Below are 9,363 nucleotides of genomic sequence, written 5' to 3'. Positions count from 1 at the left end.
CCAGCACACAGCGCGCAGCGGCGGCCCCGCCCCGCCCCGCCCCGCCCCGCCCGCCCCCACCGGCGCCGCGCGCCCCGCCCCCGGCCCCGGCCGCGGCCTTGGGCGGGGGGAGCGGGGGGGGGGGCGGCGCGGGGCCGCGGGAGGGGCCGGGGCCGACGGGATGACCCGAGAGAGGGGGGGGGGAGCCGAGCGGTCCCAAGGGGGAACTCCCCGGCTGTGGCGTTCGTGGCCTCCACCCGAGTAAAAGGTTCGTCCTCAGGGCAGAACCGGCAGCCCGGGGCGGGGGGGGGGGGGTGGGTGTTGTCGGTGCCCGGCTGCGCTGCCGCCGTGCTCTCCTTTGTCCCGTTCGGGGAAGAGAAAGCTGAACCCGGTGGCGCCGTGGTGTTGCCCGTGGCGCCACCGTTCACCGTGCCCTGCCATGGCAGGGGCCGGGCAACCGAGCGTTGCCCGAACTGCCCGTGAAATGTAAAGCGCCTCAAGCAGCCGTAGGAGCCCGGGCCTCCGCGGAGGTTCCTCTTCGTCCCAAATCCAGGAGAAAACCCCGGGCGGTCGCTGTCGCAGAGCCCGGCCGTGTGCTCGCCTCGTGGCAGTGGGTCCCTTGGGAGCACAAGGACAGCAGCCAGCCGAGGTTGGGTTGACGACAAATTCCAATCCCCAATGAGGAACCCAAACTTCCCAGTGGTTCTTTTTTCTTCTCCCGCGGCTCCTCCACTAATGTCTGAAAAGTCACCTTGGGCCTGAAATTCCTCGGGGGTTGAGCCGATTTTTCAGCAGGAGACGAGTGCTTAATGAGCTGACCTCACCAGGAGGCTGCAGAAAACCCTCTCCTTGTCTGCTCCGGCCAACTTCAAAGCGAGATTTGCTGCCCGGCTGAGAGCAGGCACAGAGGTGGGGGCAGCCTCCCCGGCTGGCAAAGCGGAAACTTCTCTGGAACTGGGGAAAGCAAACAGGGTTTTTCCCAGGTACAAAAATAACTGGAGAATTCAAACTACGTCAGGAATTAGTGAAGGAGGGTAAAGGCGCTCTGTCGGATATGTTGTCATGTATTTAAATAGGGTATTGAAGGAGCATCCCTGATCCATCCCTGTTTAGTCTGTATCCCAACAGGAATTTCAGTGCAGCTGAGCCCAGTTGGTGCCGATACTCCTGGACCGCATTTCAAGTTGCAAAACGTTTGGAAGCTTCTCCCCCAGGTGAATCCTGAGGGATTTCATGTGCTGTTTTCTTCCCGGGGTTTTGAAAGTTGGGGGGTTTTTTTCCTAACCATCGTTGGTAGAGGCTCTGATGGAACCAATCCCCTGTAAGGCAGGGTAGAGGAGTTTGGCTTCAAAGCGACTGTATGGTATTTCATTTAATCGAGCAGTACAGGTGCAGGGGTGAGGCCGTGCGTACCAGACCGCGGGATGCAGAGTGCAGCCCAGTAACTCCTCCGGAGGCGCTTATATCTGTGTTTGTCAGAATCCAAGCCTGCATAAATACTTAAATTGATACTTAGACAAACACCGAGATTTTTAGGACCCAAAGTGTGATGGATACACTTGTGGGTGGTGAGTAAGAGCCTACCCGGCCCGCACAGCAGTGGTTTTGGGGTGTGCACCAGAGGTGCCTTGCCACCCTCCTTGCCAATGCGCCTGCGACAGGCACACGCCGTTACCCTTGGGTTTAAAACACCGCCATGGTTCGGTCATGAGTTGGCTCTTTGCCATCTTTTTTTCAGTATCTGATGAAGACCTGTGGTGATTTGGGTTTTATGCTGGAGGGTTTATTCTCAGGAAAGTATAAAAGTGGATTTACGCATCACTTCAGTGCTTTTTTAACTGTAACATGGCACTTCCAGCTTTCAGAAAGCTTCTGAATAAAACTTGGCAAAGCATATAAATAACCTAAGAACCTTTCTTTCAAAAAGGCTTCATTTTCTAAGTTGTTTTAGAGGAGTTTTGATGTTTCCCACCTCTTTTGAAAAATTTTTAAACGCCTTTTACAATTTACATTTCTGGAAGAGTTTCTTCATTGTATAATTTTCTTTTTTTTTCCCTAAAGACTCGTTCATTAGCAGTTACAGAAATGCCAACTGCTCTTGCAAATCTTCCCAGCTGGTCCTACTTCTGCTTATGTATCCCTGGTTCCCAAGGGCAAGCTCCTTTCTCCAACCCCCATATATGCCCACCTGTCATTTTCTTCATCCAGAAGAGGAACTCTTTAATACAGGTGTGTTATATTATGGATTTATATATATTTATATATATTATGTTATGTATTTATTTGAAAGACATTGCCCTAAAATCTTAACCTGAGCTCCCTTGCCAAAGCATCAGGCTCTTTGCAACCTCCCTGTGTCTTTCCTCCTGCTTCGCTGCTCTCGGGATAACTTGCCCCAGTTTGGAGTGGGGTGCTTGGACCACAGCCGTGCTCTGGTGTTAACACAGGCCACAGGGCTGAGCTGCTCTTTGGGCAGAGAAACTTGGGCGCACAGGAGGACAGACTCGCATCAAAGCTTTGCCTTTCCAAAATAACACGGATGCGACTGGCCCAGACTACTTGGCTCCGAAAAAATCTAACCCAACTTTTAGTCTAGCTTCTGTAAGTAGTTTTGACATTGCTGTTGCTTACTCTTCCTGAAGAACTTGCCTTATTTGCAGGCAGCTCTTTGCTCAATGCTCTCCTTATCCCAGCCCCACACAAAGGATGCGTTCCCGGTGAAAAGCTCCTTTGAGCTCAAAGCTGAACATTGCCCCTAAGTCAAGTCTGAGCCATTCACAAACCCCCTTAACTGTAGTAGCTGCCCCATCAGATTTATAGGTTAAAACTCAAGTTACACCACTCCTTAGCAGCGCCAGCAGTCAAGTGCTGTTAGTTCTCCAGTGCTTTCCAAAAAATCCCACATGTGCACCCCAAGAAATCTTAGCGGAACACGGAAGTGGCTAGAGCAATTATTTTGTGGTTGGGATGCTTTCGAGCAGCTTGAATGCAGATAATTCTGCAGTGAATATGTATCCTGAAAGAAATGATCCACATCAAAGCCTGTAATATCTGCAAAAAAATGCAATAGTAAATAAAAACTTCTGCCAAAACAAGAAACTTGATGTTAACACTGAGATGTATTGTTTCCATTTTGCATCAGCTGGGGAGCAGGGAGCTCAAACTGAGTTTGTAATAGAAAGCATACTTCAATATTAACATCCATCTGTTATAAAAATAAAGGCGCTACATTTAGAACTGTTAAAGCATTTTAGATGACTCGAGGTTCCTGAGGGAACTTAGGTTCTTTCCTTCGTGTATAATTTCACAATTGGATTTGACATAAGTGCCCTTTTAGGTTCATTCCCCGGAAGCTTCCCCCCACCCCCCCCACCCCCCCCACCCCTCCCCCGTCTGGTTTTCCTCATCTGTTTGGGTTTTTTTTTTTTTGAGTCACCAGATTGCTTAGGCTTCTCTGAAAGCACCCCTATTAATGTTATCTTAGTAGTATTTTAATGTTTATCACTTCAACAGAGGTCTCTTTCGCCTTTCAGAAACCAGTCTGACCAGATTTCTCAACTTTTGTACTCTGCAAGTATGCCGATTTCCTGTAACTGTCTATGTTAATGTTATAAAACTGTGTTTATGGCTCCAGTGTTCTAAAAAACCTTAAATATTAATTGCTTCAGTGCCAGGAAAATAGACCCTACAAGCACTTGCTTTAAAAATACGATGTCGGCTCTACTGAATTTCTAAAAAGCTATTCAGAGTGTCAAAAGATGTATATACACTTTGCAGTATTGTGCTCTGAAAGGACTCTCTTTCAGTGCTAGTGGAGAAAAAGCATTGCTGCCTGGGTTAAAAAAGGTCTCCATTTGTTTTGGCTTGTGTGTCATTTGCTACTTATAACACATCTCGTGTTTGAAGATCAGAATGGGACAAAATTTCACGCCCTGTGCAGCATCACTTGCATTTCAGAAATTCTGGCTTTAAAGAAAGAGCTTGTTCTACAGCTTTCAGAACATGCAGGTCTCATGATGACAGGAATCTAATAAATAATTTTTTTCAAATAGTCAGTGAAATTCTCCAACTCATAGCCATTCCACCGTGGCATCTCCTCCCTCCTTCCAACATGAAGGTTTCTGTATCTGTGTGGTGAACAGGATCAGTAAAAAACCACCTATTAAAACTACCTCTCCAAAAAGCTCCTCTTTGGTCAGCAGCGCCAGCTTATCCCACCTTGCAGGGTCACTGGAAATGCCACGTTATCGCTTCTGCCTAAAAATGAATGTAATGCAGGGTCAGTTTTTGAGAATACCAGTTTACAGGTGATTATCCGGACTTAGCTACTCATTCTTAGCTCATGCAGAAAAGCACAGAGAATAGATTGGATTTGTTACATTTTTGCTACCTGCTTGGATAGGAGTGGGTACTGTGAAGGGGCAAACTTCAGCAAAGCCATAATTTCATACAGTACAAAATATCATGCTCAAATAAGGCAAAGACTCTTCAGGTAAGTACTTAACTGAAAGTAATTTTTCTACCCACAGGGCATTTCTCTACAAGCAATCAGGCTTAAGACTTCTACCTATTTTTACATAGCTTTTTCAAAATCTCTTTTGGCTCCTTATGTATGCCTGTTACCAGTAAATCCACACTCAGGCTGCCACTGCTGGACCTAACCCACCAAAACCATCTGACTCAAAGCACGAACCTGGCACAAACACATCATGTCGAGAGTCCCACTCATTTCAAGATGCTCTAACGGTTAATTTTGTGCCATCAGACTTTATGCAGCTCCCATTTATGTGGTTGTGTTTCCAAATGATTTCAGGCCACAGAAAGGAGAGCCGGTAGGTACCGAGTGCTGTGGGAAACCTGCTCTCAAGTTTGCAGCTGGAAGCTGTACAGTCAGGTGTCAGGGCTAGGCACATAGCACCTAATCCTCTGCAGTGATTCCTGGCTTCCGAACCAGACAAATAAAGTTGCCTGAGTAACTGTTTAGTGGGGAGGGTAATGTTGTACCTAGAGTTACAGTGCCACAGGTGCAGCTGCAACACGTAAAACTGTTTTTAAAGGCCTTTCTCGTACTGGAGCAGAGGAGATAGCACTGGTGTAACTGGATTTGGAGTGGTACGTCTTTAGTCTTGGGTGATGGCAGGGTAGGGAACAGTGTGCCTGGTGTTTGACAACAGTTCTTTGGATGAGCAATTGTTTCTTAAGCAACAGCCCTCTGCTCTTTGCCACTGGCTAATTGACAGCGACAGGGATTATGTGGGGAGGAGAGAGGGTATAATGGACAATTACTGGGTAAGAGGAAGAATAAGGGAGGAGGAAGGCCCTCTTAGAAAGAACATGCTGTTGTGCAGTGGGGCTCAGCTGTTCTGACCACGATCCTGTCCCTTGGTTTCCCTTTCACTCCCAGCAAGTCAAACTCCAGGCTGCATGCCTGCTCTCAATAACTCTCCTGCTGGGAAGAGTCTGGTTTGTTCACCCCAGGTCCTGAAATTCCGCCTAACTTTCCTAAATGCCTCTGGGTTTAACCCACAATCCTCTCGCTCCTGCTTCTCACCAGGCTTCCTATACCTGCTGGCTTGGAAGTGTCACGAAGCCAAAGACATTTGGGATGTTCACCCCGTTGTTAATTGAGCCCTTTCTTCCTCTGTTCCCTCCTTCACCTAGCCTTTGCCGTACCTTCTCCAGCACAGGGGCCTCTGCCTGTTCTCGCACCTGCTGCAAGCACAGGCTCACCCTCTGACAACCGGGCAATATTTAACCCCGAGTCTGACTCTCTGGAAGAGCTGTACCTTTCCAGTACTGGGGACAAAAGGGGTCAGAGATGGGACAGTAGTGAGGGGAGGGTACCCTAAATCACGTGGTAAGACTGAAATACATCCAGCGTTAGATGTAGAGGCGCAGTAAAAGTATCTTTGCCACTCGCTTCCACGCACAGGTTTTTTTCCAGAAGACATGAAGATGCATCTCATTGTACCAAGTCACTGTTCACTCCAGCCCAGCTCTCCAAGCTTTGCTGTTTGCACCAGCACAACTATAGTGTGTGTGTGTGTAGAAATTAAAACACAGCCTAGACAAACATATAAGCTATGTGTCCTTTCCACTTCACCTCCAGTAATTGTTCAGTCAACAGAAACATCGTTTCACCAGCCTGAAATAATCCCTAAGACTCAGTGAAGTGTATGAGCATTTTCCCAAGCACGCTCTCTGCACGCTTCCCCGGACTTTTACGGGCTTTTCCAAACCCTGAACTCCTGGTGATGCTGCGGCTTTGGCTCCCAGTGCTGGGAAAGCCGCTCAGGGCAGGACACCCATTTACCGGCTGGGCGAAGTCCCCGAGGGTGTTTTTTGCCTTTGTGGTCCCAGGGTAAGCGGTGGGGTCGCAGCACACTTTCAAGAGAGGTTTCACTGATGCAGCTGCACCAGTACAATACTGGCTAATGCCCAGATTTAAGCGAGGCCTGACATTTCTTTTAAATATGGAAAATTCAGTGCTCTGTGCAGACAAAATGACTTTTCTATTGTCCCTTTTTTTTTTTTTTTCTCTCTGAATGGGAAGCCAGAAAGAAAAAGCCCCAAACCGATAGTTCTCAGAAACAGCCGCCGCTTCACCCATTGACCTAGATGGGCAGTTCAGTCTCAAACCCCAGTTACGAATGTCTCCCTTTTCACTCTTTTCTTTCTAGTATCTCTGCAGCTCATCTCGGACTAACAAAACTCTGCCCACAAGGTAAGAAAGGAACCGGAAAATCTGCATCCCACCCATCCCTGCAGGGTGATCCCTGCTCCCAGCCTTTTGTCTGGGGGCCCAGCAGGACGGGGATTGTGTCTTACTGGGGGGATACAGTGCCCAGTATGATGGGTTTCCTCTCCCAGGCTGGGCTGGGGCCCTGAGGCACTACTCCAGGATAGGAAAATCATGCCAATCCTGTTAACTGTCCCCTTGCCAGCCAGCCAGCCTGCTCAGAGACCTCCTCTGGGACAGATGCAGTTTTTAATCTCAACTCAGTGGGCTTCAGTAGCATCGTAAATTGTTAGGGAAAAAATAAGCTGAAAAAGCTTATTGAAGAAAAATAGTGAAGAAAGAGCAAAATGCAAGCTCTGTTTCATGCTAATAAAAGGTATTTCTTCTCCCTACAGTTCTCACATGGCTTATAATAGTAGACTGCTATGGCTGGAAGAAGCTCCTACAACATCGCCATCTTGGGTGGAAGTGCAGACTAGTGCACTGAGATTTGATTTGTTAAGATGTATGAGATTTGTTAAGATCTATGAGATCTTAAGCTCTATCTTCTGTAATCTAGATGTTATGTGACCACTGTAATACAGCACGTGCTGTAATGTAGCTCATGCTGTAATATAGCACAGGCTATAGCTCCATCTCTTGAAATGCAAATGAAGTATTTAATAATTGGTTTTTCATTTATTTAGGATGCTCAGCAAAAATGGCATAGTTGTCCAAAATGTTGACCATGCCTTTTCTCCTGACTTCAGTGGGAAATCAGGCCACTTACTGAGATGAAAGAGCGTGGATTTTATTTCATCATCAAAATCTTAACATTAATGTTTCATCCACAAACTTTCCTGGAAGACAGGTAACGTTACCTGCCCTTGTCTGGCGTGTTGACAAATTAACACTTGTTTAGCAGTCTTGTCTGCAAAGTGTGAAAGTGTCTGAATGCAGTAAGGGCAACTGCTTATTCAAATCATCAGTCTAACAGAAATGCTGAATTAGGGGGTGCCAACTGTCATAAATTTATTATGAAATTTGGCCTACGTTTAAATTATCTGCCAAGGACATATATTGTGACAGGAATGCAAAACACCCGTACTCTTCTCTCCTTCCACCTACGCCAGCAAAAGCTCTAGTGCAACTACAGGTATACTGTTTGCAGAATTCCAGCCAACTACTGGGAAAAGCGCTGTTCAGCTAGCATTACCTTTCTGTACCAGGAGGCCGCGCCAGGAGGCTCATCCTAGTAGATAAGGATGTAAGAGCTGTCATACGGTCTTGGAAGAAAGCTCCGCCTACCCCAGTACCCCGATTTTGATGGAGGCCATTAACACCTTCTGCTTCTGGAATTCAAGATCTAGGGATTTTTGAGCCAGAAGTCACATAATGGCTCAGTGACTGACGTGCTGACTTGCTGAGAAATCGCCTAATCCTTTCTATCTCATCTCTGGTTTTGGCCTTTAAAACATGCTGTGGTAAGCAGCTTCATAAACCAGTGGGCTTGTATTTTGAGGTGCATGTGTCTCTGAACTGGCAAGATTGATGGCCTGACCCGACAGCGGAATGTACGTGGCGTCCTCATAAGCCCATGCAGACTGGGGGATGCAGCTCCATTAGCGTGCTGCAGCCGCAGCGCACAAGAACACCCCCCAGTACGTTGACTGCCTTCACCAGAGCATCCCACATCATTTTTTTCAAAGGTCTCTGTTGCTGACCGTTCCTTGCCCTTGCTTCGTTTGTCATTCCAGGGCATGAAACATTCCCTGTAGCTCAGCTGTCTTCCTGGGCCTCTCCTGACATGCTGTCCAAAGGTCATCAAATAGAATCTTCCCTCGCCCACGGCCTCTTGGCTTGGAGGTCCGCCAAGCTGAGGCTAAGTGGTAGCACTCCTTGCTCCATGAGGCCTCTCAGGTGCTTGAGCAAACAGAGGCTGGAGAGGAACACATGCCTCGGTAGCATGTTCAGGCTAGGAACGCTCACCGGTTCCTGTCTGGGACTCCTTGCTCTCCCCTGCTCTTCGCAGGTTGAACACTGTTGGAGACGGTTCGCATTGTGTTTCTCTCTCAGCTGCTGCAGAAAGTTGTGTTTCTCAGTTATGCCCAAAGCAGCTTTGCAATGCAAAAGTCAGTATCTGTCCAAACCCTAATTTCTCTTTAGCACCTGCATCAGCTGAGCTAAAGGGAATGTATTAGTATCTCAGGTAAACCTGGATTACTGGATTCAAGTGTAGTCTTCCTGTCATCACTTACGTTTGCATTGTTTCAGCTCTATACACATTCACTTAGTTACAGCCTAATCCCCAGCTCCTTGTTAAAAAGGAAATAAATCCTTCCACCTGTTATGAAGGAAAGCACGTAGAATTAACCAGCCAAGCTTGCCAAGAGAGAATCACGCTGCACTGTGACCCAGGGGGCCTCGCTGGTTTTGTAATAGTCAGGATGAGGACACAAGATTTGCCTACGTAAGGAAAAGAGCACTTCACTGCTGACAGTAGATGCCAGCAGCAGCAGATGATTTGTGCTGAACAGGATCTCCTTGACTCAAAAGCAAAGACAGGAACAACTTTCCAAGCTGTTTCAGCCTACTTTGAGTTTGATTTTTTACCTCAATTTCAGGAACAGCACAGATCATTTGTTTCTGTCTATTCTGCAACTGTG

The 9,363-nt window shown here is 47.5% G+C and overlaps 1 long non-coding RNA gene across 1 annotated transcript; it reads left to right on the top strand.

Moving 5' to 3' along the window:
* The first annotated feature begins 1,090 nt into the window (after positions 1-1,090).
* LOC142038092 (uncharacterized) lies at positions 1,091-8,901 on the top strand. The gene is made up of 4 exons (XR_012652558.1): positions 1,091-1,193; positions 2,041-2,208; positions 6,660-6,703; positions 7,114-8,901. It is a non-coding gene; the product is annotated as an uncharacterized LOC142038092 (long non-coding RNA).
* The last annotated feature ends 462 nt before the right edge of the window (positions 8,902-9,363 follow it).

Source organism: Buteo buteo, chromosome 1 (genome assembly GCF_964188355.1).
Source record: "Buteo buteo chromosome 1, bButBut1.hap1.1, whole genome shotgun sequence".
NCBI lineage: Eukaryota > Metazoa > Chordata > Aves > Accipitriformes > Accipitridae > Buteo > Buteo buteo.
The sequence above is the reverse complement of the archived record's forward strand: the minus strand, read 5'-3'. Positions and strand labels throughout refer to the sequence as shown.